Source organism: Pongo abelii, chromosome 1 (genome assembly GCF_028885655.2).
Source record: "Pongo abelii isolate AG06213 chromosome 1, NHGRI_mPonAbe1-v2.0_pri, whole genome shotgun sequence".
Taxonomy (NCBI): Eukaryota; Metazoa; Chordata; class Mammalia; order Primates; family Hominidae; genus Pongo; species Pongo abelii.
In genome coordinates, this window is record NC_071985.2 from 124,261,150 (window position 1) to 124,281,814 (window position 20,665).

Sequence of the window (20,665 nt, forward strand, 5' to 3'; positions counted from 1 at the left end):
GGTTAAAAGGGGACTAGTGATGTCAAAACCTTTTTAGTGCAATGTTAAACAGGATCTATACAACCCTTCCTAAATAACAAACAAAAGGCACACACACACACATGCACACACACACAAACACACAAAGAAAACAATATCGACAAAGAAATACAGTAAATACAATCTACTACATATGGTAAATAAGACTAAAATATGGAATACTTTAGAATATAAACAGGTAAATAAGAATGTTTTTATTAATCTATATTCTTATCCATGAAAACCAATAATAAAATAAAAGCTGAAAACACTGTATGTGAAAAATTCACTAGTCCAGGGTGATAGGCAAAAAAATTTAATTAAAGAGATTTAAAACTTAAACATTTTAACTTTAATAGACTAAAATTAATTTTGGATGAAAGTTAAACTTTGGGCAGGGAATGTTCTTTTTTATGACAGAATGCCAGCAAAAACAAGTATATAGTAAAATTTTGAGAAAGACAATTTCCAATGTAAAAACATAAATATAATAACTGACACAGGCAGGGGTGATTAATTGATGATAAAATAGAAGAAGATCATTAGAATACAGGATATTTATACTATTTCAAATTATTTATACTTTCCAAATTAAGTATAAATAAGGTGTCTTTACAAGGGACAGAGCTCCTAGACCCCTCCTTGACCAAGTGAACATCCTAGTATCACAGCAATGGGGATGGACACACTGGGCCTTCTCTGCCTGCAGATGGGCTGAGGTAGGAAGCTCACAGCATGGACTCTGCAGTGTTCCTGGCAAAATGTTTAGGCTGAATTTAATCATGAGGACATTTTCAGATACCTTCAGAATGTAGACCATTGAGCCAGACAGCTGACCTGTCCTCTACAAACAAGTCCATGTCACCACCATCAAAGACAACAATAAAAAGGTGAGGAGATGTTTTGGGTTCAAAATGACTAAAAAAGCATAAGCTACATAGCCTTTTTACTCTTTTTGAACCCAAAATGTCTCTTCTCCTTTTTATTGTGTTCTTGGTGGTGACATGGACCGTTTGAAGGAGACAGGTCAGTTGTCCTGTTCAATATTCTACATTCTGCAGTTATCTGAGGATTACCTCCTATGAAACTCAGGCTAAGCGTTTTCAGCAAGAACATGGCATTGTTCGTACTCTGCCTTGGCAGAGTCCCAGCTGACATGCTGTCTCCTGCCAGCAGCTGCAGACTCCTGTTCTCTACATGATGGGAATTGAGAGGAGCAGGGCTAAGGCCTGTCAATGTTGTTTTTCCATCTGGGCATTGGTCTCCCTAGGTATTGATCACAATTGGAGGGGGATGGACTGTGGCTTCTCAAATCAAAGGAGCCAAGTGGGTTGAAATCATCAAGAGCATTCTGTGTCTAAAATTCAATCCTCAACGAAGGACCCCTGCAGGGTTGTGTTTGGACTTGAACTTGCTTTGCTGTTTTAGTATTTTTCATCAAGTGGAAAAGCTACTTTTTGTGACATCCTTTCATCCTTTGCATCCTTCTAGCAGTATTTGGTATCTGTAGGGGAGAGAGAGAAAAAAATCAAGTGAGCATTTTTGTCAGGTCCTCCTGATGGTTGTCTGGGGGGATTGCAAAGTAGTGATATCTCAGGGGCAAACTGATCTCCTGCTGCAAGGATGAGCTGAAGGGTGAGTCCTGGGCTGGCTGAAGGGAGAAGCGCCGTCCACAAGTGAGAAGAAAACACTCCTGAACTTCCCTGAACTTCCAGTCCGCCTGGGGTGCAGGATATAGGGACCCCGCCTATGCCCAACCAGCAGCGGGGAACATCAGCCCCTTTCCCCCTGACCCCCTCTGTCTGGAGCAGAGTGATGGCTTTTCCTCCCAGTTAGGATATGCTCAGCATCAATCATGCATGCTAAGAAACAGAGGGCTGCAGAAGGAGAGGAGCCTCTGCAGAGAAACCCACCCCTCTACAACTCCATGTCCTAGTCTTCTAGGGAGGAATGGGAGGGCCATGGGAAGAACCCTGGATGTGAGAAGCAGCAGGGACCTCGGACAACATCCACGTCCAGGTCCACATTTTACAACAGAGGAGTAGTGATGCCACAGGGGTAAGATTGAACTAAGGCCACATGACTTGCTATTGACAACCCAGGAATTAGAATCCACCCACTAAGGCCTTTCAATAAAGATTGGAGAAAGCGAGAGGAAAGGCTCCAATCTGGAGGTCTCAACAGTCATGAGAGGTGGTTGGGTCACTTTGGTTAGGACAGGAATAAGGTTTTACAAAGAAATCTGATGTTGCTGCTGCTTGTTTTGTTCGTTAAAAATACCAAAACAAGAAAAAAAAAAGGAGAAATGTAAACATTCTCTCAAAGGGGATCAGTAAAGAAAGAAAAAACAAGAAACTCAAAATAGAGTTAGCAAAGAGAGAGTGGAGACTGTAACCATGGCCCAACTTATTTTCCCTAATGGCCTGAAGTTGATTCCACACCTGGTTATACCTTAAAGCATTTCTAGAAATATTCTCAATATCTAGACCAACAAAACCCTGAAGTAGAAAGTGAAAAGGATTAGTTTGTGTTTTGCTACATTCTCCTCTCCCTCTTATTTTTTCCAAATTACTTTTTGGGAATAATTTCTTTTTAATATTTTGTGCCAGTGTCAAGAATGGGATAAAGAAGTATTTATACACAACCTTTTCCAGAATTTCAATCTTGATTTGTTATTGTATTCTCTTCAGGAGAGTCAGACCAATGAGTTCTCTTTGGGGATTTTGCAGAATGACAATAATTGATCAAAAGTAAAATTTTCACATTGCAGAGCTGAGCCCATTAGTGGGTTATGAAATGTAAACTGGAGGTTTTATTTTAAAATACAAAAGAAAACACTAAATTGCGCTATATGTAATATGGGAGGTATTCTTTCTGTACATTAGGTGTTAATATAATGACTATCTTGTATTCAAAATTGAGCAAGCATGCTTCAAGTAGAGGCTAAAGGTCCAATCTATTAATTTATTTGTTTTTCTTCTTGATTTTTTCTATGCTATACAAGCAGTACTATTGAAAGGAGAATACAGATCCCATCAAAGGCTGATGGATGCTCAGCCTTTTCTTTGGAGTAGCCACACATATTGGGCACTTCCATTTTGGTAACCTGAGGTCAATGAAGACGAGTGTTCCTTCTCATCTTTAACCACATATGAGAATCACATGGGACCTTTTAAAGCGACGGATGCCCAAACCACATCCCAGAGCATTTAAGTGAGAATCTCAAGGTGTGAGTTCAAGGCATTCATCTTAATTGAAATCTCACCGGTTGCTTATTACATGGAAGTAGGATTTAGAGATACTGAATGGACCAACCCAATTTCCCATCATTTTCTTTCTTTTCCCATTTCTCTCATGACTGGCTTTTTCCCCAGTGGTTCCATGGATTTTAGTCTTCTTTTTGACAATTTCAGTTAAGTCTCTCTCTTATCAATTGGGCTGGCCCAAGGCAAAGTCTGTCCTGTAGAAAGCTCCTTGTCTATCATCTTGTGTATGCATAAAGCTGGGCCTGGAGTCACTTTTCTCAAAGTTAATTCATAAAATGCTCTCTCGTATACTCTGGCCTCAATATTCATCCGAGTTGCATTTCAGATCCTTAATGGGACTTATAGAAGTAGAAATGAGAATAAAAAGGAGAGAGGTTAGAATGATGTACCTTCTGATCTATACAGTTTTGAAGTCCTGCCCTCTGCATGTACTTTTGGACTGATGTCCCTTTAGAATGTCATAAATGTCTTCCAGTTAATGTCAGCTCAAATGAGTCCATGAGGTGAGGACACTGACAGTAGCAGTGGGAACAGAGCAGAGTTCAGAGAGCAAAGCAAAGATGGGTACAGAAGGGCCTGATGGGGTGGGATCCCGTGGAACATAGAGGTAAGACTGAATAGATGTTATAGCAGCTGCCGGAGAGAAAAAATGAGGAACAGAAAAAGCAGTAGGAGAATGAGCTGTCATCATAGACAGAGAGAAATAATAAACGAGTGCAGCTAAGAGCCATAGATGTCATTACCCCTGCACCCTAAGCTTGCAGGCCAGGGAATCTGCATGCAAATCTCCACTTGCTGAAAGGGAGTTTTTTTTTTTGTTTTGTTTTGTTTTATTATACTTTAAGTTCTAGGGTACATGTGCATAACGTGCAGGTTTGTTACATATGTATACATGTGCCATGTTGGTGTGCTGCACCCATTAACTCGTCATTTACATTAGGTATTTCTCCTAATGCTATCCCTCCCCGCTGCCCCCACCCCACAACAGGCCCCGGTGTGTGATGTTCCCTACCCTGTGTCAAAGTGTTCTCATTGTTCAATTCCCACCTATGAGTGAGAACATGTGGTGTTTGGTTTTCTGTCCTTGCGATAGTTTGCTGAGAATGATGGTTTCCAGCTTCATCCATGTCCCTACAAAGGACGTGAACTCATCCTTTTTTATGGCGGCATAGTATTCCATGGTGTATATGTGCCACATTTTCTTAATCCAGTCTATCATTGATGGACATTTGGGTTGGTTCCAAGTCTCTGCTATTGTGAATAGTGCCGCAATAAATATACGTGTGCATGTGTCTTTACAGCAGCATGATTTATAATCCTTTGGATATATACCCAGTAATGGGATGGCTAGGTCAAATGGTATTTCTAGTTCTAGATCCTTGAGGAATCGCCACACTGTCTTCCACAATGGTTGAACTAGTTTACAGTCCCACCAACAGTGTAAAAGTGTTCCTATTTCTCCACGTCCTCTCCAGCACCTGTTGTTTCCTGACTTTTTTATGATCACCAATCCAACTGATGTGAGATAGTATCGCATTGTGGTTTTGATTTGCATTTCTCTGATGGCCAGTGATGATGAGCATTTTTTCATGTGTCTGTTGGCTGCATAAATGTCTTTCTTCTGAGAAGTGTCTGTTTATATCCTTTGCCCACCTTTTGATGAGTTTGTTTGTTTTTTTCTTGTAAATTTGTTTGAGTTCTTTGTAGATTGTGGATATTAGCCCTTTGTCAGATGAGTAGATTGCAAAAATTTTCTCCTATTCTGTAGGTTGCCTGTTCACTCTGATGGTAGTTTCTTTTGCTGTGCAGAAGCTCTTTAGTTTAATTAGATCTCATTTGTCTATTTTGGCTTTTGTTGCCATTGCTTTTGGTGTTTTAGTCATGAAGTCCTTGCCCATGCCTATGTCCTGAATGATATTGCCTAGGTTTTCTTCTAGGGTTTTTATGGTTTTAGGTCTAACATTTAAGTCTTTAATCCATCTTGAATTAATTTTTGTATAAGGTGTGTAGAAAGGATCCAGTTTCAGCTCTCTACGTATGGCTAGCGAGTTTTCCCAGCACCATTTGTTAAATAGGGAATCCTTTCCCCATTTCTTGTTTTTCTCAGGTTTGTCAAAGATCAGATGGTTATGGATGTGTGGTATTATGTCTGAGGGCTCTGTTCTGTTCCATTGGTCTATATCTCTGTTTTGGTACCAGTATCTTGCTGTTTTGGTTACTGTAGCCTTGTAGTATAGTTTGAAGTCAGGTAGCGTGATGCCTCCAGCTTTGTTCTTTTGGCTTAGGATTGTCTTGGCAATGTGGGCTGTTTTTTGGTTCCATATGAACTTTAAAGTAGTTTTTTCCAATTCTGTGAAGAAAGTCATTGGTAGCTTGATGGGGATGGCATTGAATCTATAAATTACCTTGGGCAGTATGGTCATTTTCATGATATTGATGCATTCTTTCCATGAGCATGGAATATTCTTACATTTGTTTGTGTCCTCTTTTATTTCATTGAACAGTAGTTTGTAGTTCTCCTTGAAGAGGTCTTTCACATCCCTTGTAAGTTGGACTCCTAGGTATTTTATTCTCTTTGAAGCAGTTGTGAATGGGAGTTCACTCATGATTTGGCTCACTGTTTGTCTGTTATTGGTGTCTAGGAATACTTGTGATTTTTTTACATTGATTTTATATCCTGAGACTTTCCTGAAGTTGCTTATCAGCTTAAGGAGATTTTGGGCTGGGACAATGGGGTTTTCTAAATATACAATCATGTCATCTGCAAACAGGGACAATTTGACTTCCTCTTTTCCTAATTGAATACCCTTTATTTCTTTCTCCTGCCTGATTGCCCTGGCTAGAACTTCCAACACTATGTTGAATAGGAATGGTGAGAGAGGGCAGGCATCCCTGTTTTGTGCCAGTTTTCAAAGGGAATGCTTCCAGTTTTTGCCCATTCAGTATGATATTGGCTGTGGGTATGTCATAAATAGCTCTTATTATTTTGAGATAGGTCCCATCAATACCTAGTTTACTGAGAGTTTTTTAACATGAAGGGCTGCTGAATTTTGTCAAAGGCCTTTTCTGCGTCTATTGAGATAACCATGTGGTTTTTGTCTTTGGTTCTGTTTATACATTTATTGATTTGCATATGTTGAATCAGCCTTGCATCCCAGGCATGAATACAACTTGATCATGGTGGATAAGCTTTTTGATGTGCTGCTGGATTCGGTTTGCCAGTATTTTATTGAGGATTTTCACATCGATGTTCATCAAGGATATTGGTCTAAAATTCTCTTTTTTTGTTGTGTCTCTGCCAGGCTTTGGTATCAGTATGATGCTGGCCTCATAAAATGAGTTAGGGAGGATTCCCTCTTTTTCTATTGATTGGAATAGTTTCAGAAGGAATGGTACCAGCTCCTCTTTGTACCTCTGGTAGAATTCGGCTGTGAATCCATCTGGTCCTGGGCTCTTTTTGGTTGGTGGGCTATTAATTATTGCCTCAATTTCAGAGCCTGTTATTGGTCTATTCAGAGATTCAACTTCTTCCTGGTTTAGTCTTGGGAGGGTGTATGTGTCCAGGTCCTTTGCTATTTTTAAATGATCTTTGTAATTTCATTTGTGATTATGAAACTGGCACATATTTACCATACAGAAAATATAGGAGATCACAGAGGAAAAAATACTCATGATTTCACTGTCCAGAGATTTAAGTGTATAAGTCGAGTATCCCTAATCTGAAAATCTGAAATACAATTTATTGTTAAATACTGCTCTCATGTCCTATAACCCTGATGAACTTATTAATTCTAGTAGTATTTTAATACATTCCTTGAGGTTTTCTACATGTAAGAACATATAATCTGCAAATAAAGGTAGTTTAACTTCTTCTGTTCCAATCTGGATACCTTTTATTTCATTCTCTTACCTAATTGTCCTGGCTACCATCTCCAGTACAACACTGAACAGAAGTGGTGAGAGTGGACATCTTTGTATTATTCCTAATCTAAAGGTTAAAGCCTTTGGTCTTTCACCACTAAACATGTTAGCTGAAGGTTTCTCACAGATATCCTCTATCAGGTTGTGGAAGTTCACTTCTATTCCTTGTTTGTTGAAAGAATACTGAATTTTGTCATATGCCTTTCCCACATCTATTGAGATCATCACATTAGTTTTGGTTTATTTTCTACTGATACTACATTAATTGGTTTTCAGATGTTAAACTAACCTTCTATCCCTGGGATAAATCCCACTTGGTCATGAGGTATAATTTATGCAGATGTTATTGGATTCAGTTTGCCAATATTTTGTTGAGGATTTTGTGTCTGTATTTAAAGACGATATTCATTTGTAGTTTTCTTGTGATGTCCTGGAGTGTTGGAGTAATACTGGTCTCATAGAATAAGCTGGGAAGTGTTCTCTCCTGTATTTTTCGAAGAGTTTGTGAAAAATTGGTATCAACTCTTCTTTAGGTATTTTGTAGGATTTAGTGGTGAATCCGTCTGGGCCCAGGCTTTTGTTGGCATGTAGTTTTTTTGATTGCTAATTCAATCTCTTTAGTTTTAGAAGTCTATTCAGATGCCAGTTTTGATTGTTTGTGGTTTTTTTTTTCAGTATTTAAAGCTATTGCAAACTTCTAGTTTGTAATGGTTCTGATAAGAAATCAAATGTCATCCTTACATTTAGTCCTCTGTATGTAAAGTGCTTTTTCTCCTTTTATTCCTCTTAGGATTTTCTGTTCATCACTGGTTTTGATTAATTTGAGTATGGTGATCCTTGGTGTAGTTTTCTTCATGTTTCTTGTCCTTAGGATACACTATCTTTCTGGGACATTTGGGGTTTATGGTTTTCATTGCCCATCAATGATAGACTGGATAATGAAAATGTGGTACATATACACCATGGAATACTAGGAATGCGATCATGTCTTTTGCAGGGACATGGTTGAGGTTAGAAGCCATTATCCTCAGCAAACTAATGCAGGAACAGAAAACCAAACACGGCATGTTCTCACTTATAAGTTGTACCTGAATGATGAGAACACATGGATATCTGGGGGAAACAACACACACTGGGGTCTGTCAGAAGTGAGTGGTGGGGATTGTGGGGAGGGAGAGCATTGGGAAGAGTAGCTAATAGATGTTGTGCTTAATAGCTAGATGATGAGATGATCTGTGCAGCAAACCACGTGGTGCATGTTTATCTATGTAACAAACGTGCACATCCTGCACGTGTACCCCTGAACTTAAAAGTTGAAGGAAAAAACTAAAAAAAGATTTTAAAAATCCACTTAAACCTCCATACTTGCATTACAATTAAATGAAAATTAATTACAGAACTAAATGTAAACTGCAAAACTAGAGAAGTTACAGTAGAAAACATAAGATAAAATCTTCATGATGTGGAGTTAGGCTAAGTATTCTTAGTTATCACATCCACAAAACTATTAAAGAAAACATTGATAAATTCAACTTTATACAAATTAAAAATTATTGGTCCGCACAAGACGCTATTCACAGAATAAAAAAAACATGCTACAGATTGGGAGAGAAATATAAAAATCACTAATATGACAAAGAACTTGTGTGACGGTTGTGTGTGTCACTGTGACCGAGCCCCAGGGTGCCAGGACATTTGTTCCTATGTTATTCTGTGTGTATACTGGAGGGGGGTTCGGGATGACATTAACACTGGAATAGGCAGCCTACATGAAGCAGATTGCCCTCCCTAAGGTGAGTGGACCTCAACCAATCAACCAAAGGCCAGAGGAGAAGTAAAAGGCCTAATAAGAAGGAAATACTTTCCTGGATATCCGCCTTTCCGTCTTGGGAATTTCAGCCTTCAGGATCTCATGTCCAAACTGTGCGTAGACACACACACACAAACACACATACACACACAAACACACACTTGTATATGCCATATACATATACATACATATATATTAACATATATGTATACACACACACTTCATAGGTAGGTAGGAATGATTGCATTTTGTAAAGCTCAGCCATTCGATGATAATTGTTGAAGCTGGCCAGTGATTATGGGGATGTTCTAGTATAGGATTCTGTCTCCTTTTTTATACTGTTGAAGTTCTGCATTTGAAGAAGTAGGATAGAATGATAGCTGAATTTCTCCACATACACTTCAAAGCCCTAGGGATTAACACACAGTCGAAAATACCACTCATAATCCTGCCCCCAACCAGGGCTAGGGAACACTGGGGACCCCAAGTGATTTTATTCAGCCAGGTCTGGGAGCCACATAACAGCAGAGGGAGCAGGAAACACCATGCAAATAGAGGCCAGCACAGCAGCGAGGGCCTGTTAATGACAAAACACAGGTAAAACCTTCCTCAGAAAGCGAGTGTGGAGAAACACAGATCAGGCCTGAGACCTGGTGGATGGGAACCCTGCTACTGGGGAATTGGAAGGCAGGCGCTTCACAGTGCAGAGGACCAGAGGGGCCGATCTTTGAAGGGCAGAATGGCTGGGAGATGGGGAGGCCTGGACAAAGGGAGCATCCTCTGGAGACTTGTGGTGAAGAGAATGAATGAAGTAACTGAAAGAAATTAAAGATCCTGGCTGAACAAAATAGAATCCCAGAATGAGAGCAGACAGGCCTGTCCCCCAAAGCCAGACAGTATTTCCTGAAATCCCAAGCAAAAATCATTTTTGGCAAGTACCTTATATCCAGTGATGCAATCCATCTATGAAGACATTGGGAAAAGTTTATGATTAAGTATGTAAAACTCAGCGAGACCTGATTCCCTCATGAGGACTCTGTTAAGGATAAATTCCACTCAACAAGTGATGCTTAGGACACAATTTTGAACAGCTCATGTGCATCAACATATTTAAATGTAGATCTCAACCAAAAACCAAGGTGTCACATAGGCTGTCACTTTATGTTTGGGTTAAAATAACAAATAAGAAATGGCAGGTAAAGAGGTTAGAGAAGAGGAAAATATGTCTTTGATTGTCATAGTGGTAAAAATTTGAAGTTGAAAGAAATAATTTAAAATTTATAAATAAAATAGTAGAAATGTGTCAAGTTAAAAGGGGATTAGTGACATCAAAACCTTTTTAGTGCAATGTTAAACGGGAGCTATACAACTCTTCCTAAATAATAAACAAAAGGCACACACATATACACAAACACAAAAAGAAAACAAATAATATCAACAAAGAAATACAGAAAATACAATCTACCACATATAGTAAACATAGACTAGAACATGGAAGAGTTTAAAATATAAACAGGGAAATAAGAATATTTTTATTAATCTAAATTATTATCCGCCAAAATTAATCATAATAATAAAAGCTTAAAACATTATACATAAAAAATCCAATAGTCCAGAGTGAGAGGCAAAAATATTTTAATTAAACATGTTTAAAACGTAAACATTTTAACTGATGGACTAAAATTAATTCTGGATGTAAGTTAAAATTGGGGCAGAGAATACTGTTTTTCACAACAAAATGCCAGCAAAAAGAAATTAAAATTAATTTTGGGTGAAAGTTAAAATTTGGGCAGGGAATATTCTTTTTTATGAAGAATGCCAGCAAAAGCAAGTATAAAGTGGGATTTTGAGATAGAAAATTTTCAATGTACAAACATAAATATAATAACTGACAGAGGCAAGGGTGATTAATTGATAATAAAATGTTCTGAGGAAGATCATTAGAATACAGGATATTTATACTATTTCAAGCCGCTTTCCAAATTAATTATAAATAAGGTGTCTTTACAAGGGACAGAGCTCCTAGACCCCTCCTTAACCCAGTGACCATCCTAGTATCACAACAATGGGGATGGACACACTGGGCCTTCTCTGCCTGCAGGTGGACTGAGGTAGGAAGCTACAGCATGGACTCTGCAGAGTTCCTGGCAAAATGTTTAGGCTGAATTTAATCATGACGACATTTTCAGATAACTTTAGAATGTAGACCATTGAGCCAGACAGCGGACCTGTCCTCCACAAACAAGTCCATGTCACCACCATCAATGACAACAACAAAAAGATGAGGAGATGTTTTGGGTTCAAAATGACTAAAAAAGCATAAGCTGCATAGGCTTTTTACTCTTTTTGAACTGAAAATGTCTCTTCTCCTTTTTATTGTGTTCTTGGTGGTGACATGGACTGTTTGAAGGAGACAGGTCAGTTGTCCTGTTCAATGTTCTACATTCTGCAGTTGTCTGAGGGTTACCTCCTATGAAACTCAGGCTAAGCATTTTCAGCAAGAACATGGCATTGCTCATACTCTGCCCTGGCAGAGGCCTGGCTGACATGCTGTCTCCTGCCAGCAGCTCCTGACTCCTGTTCTCTACACGATGGGAATTGAGGAACAGGGCTAATGCCTGTCAATGCTGTTTGTCCATCTGGACGTTGGTCTTCCTAGGTATTGATCACAATTGGAGGGGGATGGACTGTGGCTTCTCAGATTAAAGGAGCATAGTGGGTTGAAATCATCAAGAGTATTCTGTGTCTAAAATTCATTCCTCAGTGAAGGACCCCTGCAGTATTGTGTTTGGACTTGAACTTGCTTTGCTGTTTTAGTTGTTTTCATCAAGTGGAAAAGCTACTTTTTGTGACATCCTTTCATCCTATCATCCTTTGCATCCTTCCAGCACTATTTGGTATCTGTAGGGCAGAGAGAGAAAAAAATCAAATGAGCATTTTTGTCAGGTCCACCTGATGGCTGAGTCTGGAGGGATTGCTAAGTAGTGATATCTCAGGGGCAAACTGATCTCCTGCTGGGAGGATGAGCTGAAGGGTGAGTCCTGGGCTGTCGGAAGGGAGAAGCGCCATCCACAAGTGAGAAGAAAACACTCCTGAACTTCCCTGAACTTCCAGTCAGCCTGGGGTGCAGGATATAAGGACCCCACCTATGCCCAACAAGCAGTGGGGAACATCATCCCCTTTCCTCCTGATCCCCTCTGTCTGGAGCAGAGTGATGGCTTTCCTCCCAGTAAGCATGTACTCAGCATCAATCATACATGCCAAGAAACAGAGGGCTGCAGAAGGAGAGGAGCCTCTGCAGAGAAACCCACCCCCTACAACTCCATGTCCTAGTCTTCTAGGGAGGAATGGGAGGGCCATGGGAAGAACCCTGGATGTGAGAAGCAGCAGAAACCTCAGACAACATCCACGTCCAGGTCCACATTTTACAACAGAGGAGTAGTGATGCCACAGGGGTAAGATTGAACTAAGGCCACATGGGTTGCTACTGACAACCCAGGAATTAGAATCCACCCACTAAGGCCTTTCAATAAAGATCGGAGAAAGCGAGAGGAAAGGCTCCAATCTGGAGGTCTCAACAGTCATGAGTGGTGGTTGGGTCACCTTGGCTAGGATAGGAATAAGGTTTTACAGATAAATATGATGTTGCTGCTGCTTCTTTGGTTGGTTAAAAAAATAAAAAATATGTATAATTATAAGTATTTGTCCAAAGGTCAGCAGGAAAGAAAGGGAGTTTAAAACAAGAGACTCAAAATGGAGTTAGCAAAGTGAGACCAGGGACTGTAACCATGGCCCAAGTTATTTTCCCTAATGCCCTGAAGTTGATTCCACATCTGGTTCCACCTTAAAGCATTTCTAGAAATATTCTCAATATCTAGACCAAGAAAACTCTGAAGTACAAAGTGAAAAGGATTAGTTTGTGTTTTACTACAGTCTCCCGTCCCACTTATTGTTTTCCCCAACTACATTATGGGAAAGGTTTCTTCTTAATATTTTATGCCAGTGTGAAGAGAGGCATGAAGAAGTATTCATATGCAATCTCTTGCAGCATTTCAGTCTTAATTTGTTATTGTATGCTCTTCAGGACAGGGAGACCAATGAGTTCTCTTTGGGGATTTTGCGGAAGGACAATAATTGACCAAAAGTAAAATTTTCATGTTGCAGTGGTGAGACCATTTGTGGGCTATAAAATGGGTGTGAGGTAATGTAAACTGGAAGTTTTATTTTAAAATGCAAAAGAAAATACTAAATTCCACTATATGTAATATGGCAGGTATTATTTCTGTACATTAGGTGTTAATATCATGACTATTTCTTACTTATCTTGTATTCAAAATTCAGCAAGTGTGCTTCAAGCAGAGGCTAAAAGTCTAATCTATTAATTTTCTTGTTTTTCTTCTTGATTTTTTTCTATGCTACGCAAAGGGTACTGTTGAGAGGGGAATACAGATCCCATCAAAGGCTGATAGACGCTCAGCCTTTTCTGTGGAGTAGCCACACATATGTGGCACTTCCATGTTGGTAACCTGAGGTCATAGTAGACCAGGGGTCCTGCTCATCTTTAGCCACATATTAGAATCACACGGGAGCATTTTGAAACTACAGATGCTCAGACCACACCCCAGGCCATGTAAGTGAGAATCTCGAGGTATGAGTTGAAGGCATTCATCTTAATTGAAATTTCACCAGGTGCTTATTACGTGGCAGCAGGATTTAGAGATACTAAATGGACCAGCCCAATTTCCCATCATTTTCTTTCCTTTCCCCATTTATCTCATGATTGGCTTTGTTCCCAGTGGTTCCATGGATTTTAGCCTTCTCTCTGACAATTTCAATTAAATCTCTGTCTTATCAATTGGGCTGCACCAAAGCAAAGACTGTCCTGTAGACAGATTCTTGTCATCTAGTGTATGCATAAAGCTGGTCCTGGAGTCACTTTTCTCAAAGTTAATTCATAAAATGCTCTCTCATATACAATGGCCTCAAGATTCATCTGACTTGCATTTTAGACCCTTAACTGGACTTGTAGAAGTGGAAATGAGAATAAAAAGGAGAGAGGTTAGAATGATGTACCTCATGATGTATGCAGTTTTCAAGTCCTGCCCTCTGCATGTACTTTTGGAGTGATGCCCCTTTAGAATGTCATAAATGTTTCCCAGTTAATGTCAGCTCAAGTGAGTCCATGAGGTGAGAACACTGAGACCCTGGCAACTCCATCCACGTTGGCACTTGGCTGCACATCTTGGGCTAAAGACAAACCTGACTCCAGGCCAGTAGGGAACTCCCACCTGTGACCCTGGTTCTAGTTTAGTTTCCTAGGGGGACTCTTAGTGCTTAGTTTTAACACTTCTCATTCAGAAGAACAAGTGATGATTAAGAGTTGACTTAGTTGAGTTGCTCAAAAGAAGACTCAAGAGGAAAACCTATGTGTAAATGATGTATTAAAGCAATGATTTCTGCAGAAAGAGGCAATGGAGTTGGGGATGCAGCGAGGAAAGGTAAATTTCCCAAAGGAGTGTGTGATTCTAGGCAAACAACCCTGTGTTCCACAGCTTCAACTACGCACTTGGATGGGGACAAGGACGCCTGGCTCTCCTGTGGCCATGAGAGGGACTCTCAAGACAGTAGAAAAAGGAATAGAGCAGAGTTCAGAGAGTAAAGAGGAGATAGGTACAGAAAGGGCCTGTCAGGGTGGGAGCCCATGGGACACAGAGGTAAGACCAGACAGAGGTTAGAGCAGCTGTTGGAGAGAACAAATGGGAGAGAAAAAGCAGTGGGAGAATGAGCTGTCACCATAGACAGAAATAAGAAGTGAGTGCAGCTATCAGCCATAGATGTGATTACCTCTGCACTCTAAGTGTGCAGGCCAGGGAATCTGAATGCCAGTCTCCACTTGCTGAACGGGAGTCTTCTTTTGGTGATCTTCAGTATCAGGACAAGGGAGGCATGAATCTGGCCAATGACTTGACGCCCTTGTGTGTTGCTTGCTGAGCCTTCAAGTGCATCATCTTCCAGCTGGGAGGGTTCTTTATCCCCAGAGAGGGCTCTAAAACCAGCCCTGAGAAAAAAAAACACAGCCAATGGGATCCGCTGGCATCCATGATCTTACTGTGACTTTCTCTTCCACCCAGAGGACATGAAATCAGGAAAGTGGCCTTGGACGAGAAAGTCCAAAGGGTGAGGGGAAGCCGATAGAGTCACTTTAATACTTTCTTTTTTGTTGATCTTTCCTACATTACTCAGTAACGACAAGATTGCCAGGAACCAAAGGCACTGCCAATTCACAAAAATATTCAAGAAACTTAGGATTAAGAAACACAAATAGCTTCCAGGTAGATAAGGCAAAGGCAAGGAAATAACACTGTATGTAGGCTATGCTTTGGGGAGAGAAGAGATTACAAAAATCAAAGTTAAATCAGAGCTGGGTTCAAACAGGAGATGGGAATGGAAGGGCCTGGCAGGGTGGCAGTCCATGTGGCACAGAGGTGAGACCAGACATAGGTGACAGCAGCTGATGAGAGAAAAGAACCAGGAAGACTAAACCTAGGGAATTTACAAAAGTTGCATCATTATATGATCTACTACATATATATACACACGCTATATAGCATACACACCAGATATACATAGTCACACATAATAGGACAAATGGTACAAACACATATATCTGTACACATTAATTTAAAGAAAAAAATAGGGATTTGTGAGGGATTGAACATAACAGTAGAGTCAATATTCTGGTCCATTGAAATTGGAAAAATAATTGGAGACATGAGAAGAATGACAAAGAATAGGTATGGGAGAAACAAATGACCTGGTAGACAGCAGGGAGAAATCACCAGGTGAAGGAAAATGTTAATGAAATGAAAGTCATTCACTCTGTCCTCTTACCTGGAGCCTGGTTCAGCCTCTAGACTCCAGGGAAAGTGAGCAAGAGGGAGTGTGTCTGAGCCAGTGGGGTGAGTCTTGGCTGGGGGTGTGAGAATCCACAGAGAAGCAAAAGAGAGTTCAGTGCTAAGAAATCAGTTTAAATAAGTTATCATGGCACATGTCAGGGACTGCGCATTCCCCGACACTCCCTGAGCACCTTCCATGTGTCCTCTCCATGTGCCCAGATGGTGCTCGCTGTCTCACGCAACCCTCCCTCCCCCTGAGGACAGGGGTTCCCTCATTCCTCAGCTGAGGGCATCGCCTGACAGATGAGCACCAGGCGGCCCTAGGGGCTCCAGGAGGAGATATTGAGTGGGATGGAGAGTGAGAAGGAACACGACCGAGGATTTTAAGGTAATCTGAGCAGAAATGGATCCCTGTGAGACGGAAACTGAGGACATGGCCACGGACATGAGTGGAGAATTTGAACTAAATGGAATTTCATAAAAGAGACTGATGTGAACACTTTACATGTGAAAGTTGCCCTTTTGTTTCAAAAAAAGCAGAAAAAACAGCAGAAGAAGCTGGACATGTCAGGAGACTGAGTGTGGGCCCAGGATTTACACTGTTACTCAATGTGCCTCATAGGTTGTTACTGAAAGTGCCTGACAGGGGAAAATTGGCTTCAGGAGGGATGGGGAAGGAGAGGAAGAAAACTGGCAGAGGAGTCTGTGTGAGAAAGGAAAGGAACAGGGGCCCTGGAAAGCAGAGATCTTCATAACTGCTCTACCTCAGAGGAGACAACATCTGTGAAGTCACTTTCTAAGTGTAAATTTAGCAGAAAGATAAAAGGATTAGATAACACCTACTGATAGGTTTATTGGGCAATTCTTATGGAATCAGGCCCTTTGGAAATTATGATTGCAGGTAGATATTATTCTTCAGGTATCTCAGATGAGGGAACAGAGATATAAATAGCAAAAAGACAAAAACCTTGGCCAAAGTCAACAAGCAGAAAGTGGCAAACCCAGGACCTGAGAACAGATTTGGTCCGAAGCTCCAGGCCTTTGCTCACCTCACTGGGTTGGAGCATCGTGGATTTCAACTGGACCCTGAGGAAGCATGGGAGGCCCCATTCTCTCCTCCACCCACAGCACCGTGACCACCAACACCTGGATTAGAGCTTCATGACGCCGTTTCCTTCCCTACCTTGGAAAGGCCATTGGTTCCCAGAATCAGCATTGGCTGAGAAGCTGCAGGTGGTGGAGGAAAGGCCCCTCTGGGGCAAGCCATTCCCACAGTGGAACCCTTGATCCAGCTGTAGTCGCAGACAACTGGGCACCAGGGTGCTTGGTTCCAGCTGTGCCTGTGAAACTTGCACCTCTGACAGGTGGTGGCTCAAGTCTCCACTCCAAGTCCCTTGGGGACAGGCTGCCTCGGTGGGAGCTGAAAGGAGAAGAGGCTTCAGTAGGAACAATCTCAGTTTTCCCTTTGTTAAGCACTCCCAGAACACCCACCCCTGATGTCCCTTCTCTCAGTCAAGCCACCCAGTGACCCACGCCACACAGACAGACACCATGTAAATGCAGGCGATGTCACCTCTCCTGCCTGTGCCTGGGGACGCTGACATGGTAGGGGCCCAGGCTGGGGTGTCCCTGAGGTGAAAAACCTCTGCTTCAGCCCAGAGGGCTTTGGATTGTCTAACAAGACCATCCTGATTATTCTGTTATTATTCATCTCTATCCTGTGCCCAGAGGGAAAGTTCTAGAGAGGCCTCAGAGCACAGGAGAGGACTGGTTATTTTTCTCCACAGACAGGGTTGTAAGAACAGGTCAAGAGTCAGAGCTGCGAGGCTTTGAGAAAGAACCACGAAAAAGGGGGCTGGGATGCTACAGACCAAACACTAAGTGAGGCAAACTTTTCTGGGTTCGGGGACATTTTGAATTTCCCATTGACTATAATGGTTTGACCCCCTATCCACACATATCCATCCTATTGCCATATAGTGGGTGTCAGCAGACATAGGCAATGTAGGAGAGGGACCAGTCCCTTCCCGCAAATTCAGGGGCCACAAGTGCTACAGATCAGCATGTGCGCGGTTCCCTAGGAAGGCAACACAGGACACGATCCTCACATTACCCACTCCTCCAGTGGGGTTCGGGTAGCACCCCTTAAACAAATTATTTCCATTTCCACAGGGAGAGGAATACACATTCTGAGTGGACTAAGAAAAGACTTCCAATGACCTCACGCCAGTCCAGGTCGGGCTCAGGATGGGGACAGGGCCTGCAGACCGGATCCACGTTGCTGTGGGGCTCCTCTCTCTCCTCCCCTCTCTACATCTGCATTCTCTCCAAGGTTTTCTAAGTTTTCTTAAAAATGCCTCATTGTTCTCAGCTCTAACATGGAGATGCCACTGCTCACTTGGGAGTGTCCCTTGATCCCTGAATGGGTTATAGCAGGACAGAGCTTGCTTGCAAAGGGGCAGGGCATACAGCAGGTGCAAGGTCAGTGTGTATTTTAATTGTTTCATGAATCACTGTGATGCTAGAAAAGCATTTGCTTTTTTGAAACTCAGGGAGAAATGCAAAATGGGAAAGGGGATGGTCCCAGCATGAAAGGCACTTACTGACCAAAATAGAATAGAGGCCAACATTTTTGTTGCTAGTTTCTTTCTTTGTGTGTGTGTGACACAGGGTCTCACTTTGTTGCTCAGGCTGGAGTGCAGTGGTGCAATCGTGGTTCACTGCAGCCTCAACTAACCAGGCTCAGGTGATCCTTCCACCTCAGCCTCCCAAAAAGCTGGGACTACAGGTGTGTACCCCCATGCCCTGCTAATTTTTTTTTTACAGATAGGGTTTCACCATGTTACCCACACTGGTCTCAAACTCCTGAGCTCATGCGATCCACCTCCTTAGCCTCCCAAAGTGCTGGAATAACAAGCGTGAATCAACACACCTGGCATTTTTGCTAATCTCATTACAACATAAGCCAATACACTGGGGGACATCACAGAGTTACTTGCTCTTATTAGAAGATCATGTAATGGGTAAAACACCCAATGATCCACATGAAATTCCCAGAATTGAAGTAAAAAAAAAAAAAAAGAGAATGAGCAAGAAGAAATGAAAATTGGATTTTCTTTTTACACATCCTGTGAAGCTGCTATCTCAAGGGGCGATTGCTGAGAGGATGGGTTTTCTGGACATCATGGGGACAGGAACCACTCTGCTTTGCTCATCGGTTAGGAGCCTCATGAGGGACACTAGTTGTCGATGGTTTTCATGAGAATAGAGCACTGAGACCAAAACTTGATTGACACTACAAACCCACACATGGAGAAAACCACTGGAGCTCTGCAAAGGATGCAAGCCTGGCCACGCATAAAGGAAGGGTTGCTGGACTGCATCAGTGGAGGGAAGACACCTCAGAGGAAGTAGAGCCGCAGTCTCCAACCTTTTTGACACCAGGGACTGGTTTCATGGAAGACCATTTTTCAGGCACCAGGTTAGGGGGGATGGTTTTGGGATGATTCAAGCACATTACATTTACTGTGCACTTTATTTCTATAAATATTATATTGGAATATATAATGAAATAATTATACAACTCACCATAATCATAGAATCAGTGGGAACCCTAAGCTTGTTTTCCTGCAACTAGATGGTCTCATCTGGGGGTGACAGTTACTGGGAGACAGATCATCAGGCATTAGATTCTCATAAGGAAAACACAATCTAGATTCCTGGCATGCACAATTCACAATAGAGTTCGAGCTCCTGTGAGAATCTAATGCTACTGCTGATCTGACAGGAGGTGCAGTCCAGGCTGAAATGCTCTCCCACCACTCACCTCCTGCTCTGTGGCCCAGTTCCTAACAGGTCATGGCCCCATAATGGCCCGTGGCCCCAGGGCTGGGGGTCCCTGAAGAGGAGAATCTAGCTTGGGACACAGGAATCATGAAACAGGCCTCCAAATAATTGGGCAAAACTCCCAGCACATGTAGATGGCCAGAGAAGAGATAAGGACATGGAGTTAGCAAGATAATTTCCAAAAATAGAGTTGCCCTATCTTAAAGAAGGAGGTCTGTTATATAAATTTCTCCAGCTGAACTACTGTGGCTAAGAATTTGCAATAAGCCCTCACCACTCCCTTCTCTGGCCTGTTTTGATAGCCACAGCCTGCTCCTGTGAGAAGGAGCCAGGTGACAGAGGAGGCACTTGGAACAGGAGAAGAGGAAGTTCTACCCAGTGGATGTCTGTGCTTAAAACTGGATCCAAGAGCCAGATTCAAAACAAGCTCAGTGTATAGAGCCTGCTGCAGAGATGGTCTGTCTCAGCTGCACAAGTTGCAGGAAACAAAACATATAGAGGCTGCCTGGGAGGACACTGGAGCTTTGTGACCTCCAGGGTGAAGTACTCACAGACTACATCCAGAGCAGAGCAGGCAAGCTGATCCTCCAATGAGGACAAGGTGCTGCTATAAGGCTGGTGGCAGTCAGACACGTCATGGTGAACTGAGGGAGTCAAGTAAACTTCATTCACGGAGTCCTCTGGGACTTCCTGCTCCTTCACCTCTGGCAGCTCCTGGCCGAGCGTGGGGTAAAGAAGACAGAAGATAAACACCAGAGAGAACCAACACCCAGCTGGTTCCATAGGGAGGCCCTCAGGAAGATCCAGAGGAAGCAAAGTACATTCCCCTGAGAGAGATACAACCATCCTTCCCTGTCTCGAGCAGGAGACAGAGCATGACAAGCTCTCAGTGCACTGGGCAGGCAATG

General features: G+C 42.0%; 1 pseudogene; it reads right to left on the bottom strand.

Annotated features, from left to right (window-relative positions):
* LOC100438791 (hsc70-interacting protein-like) overlaps nt 1–20,603 on the bottom strand; it is a 49,304-nt pseudogene extending 28,701 nt beyond the window's left edge.
* Nucleotides 20,604–20,665: the final 62 nt, after the last annotated feature.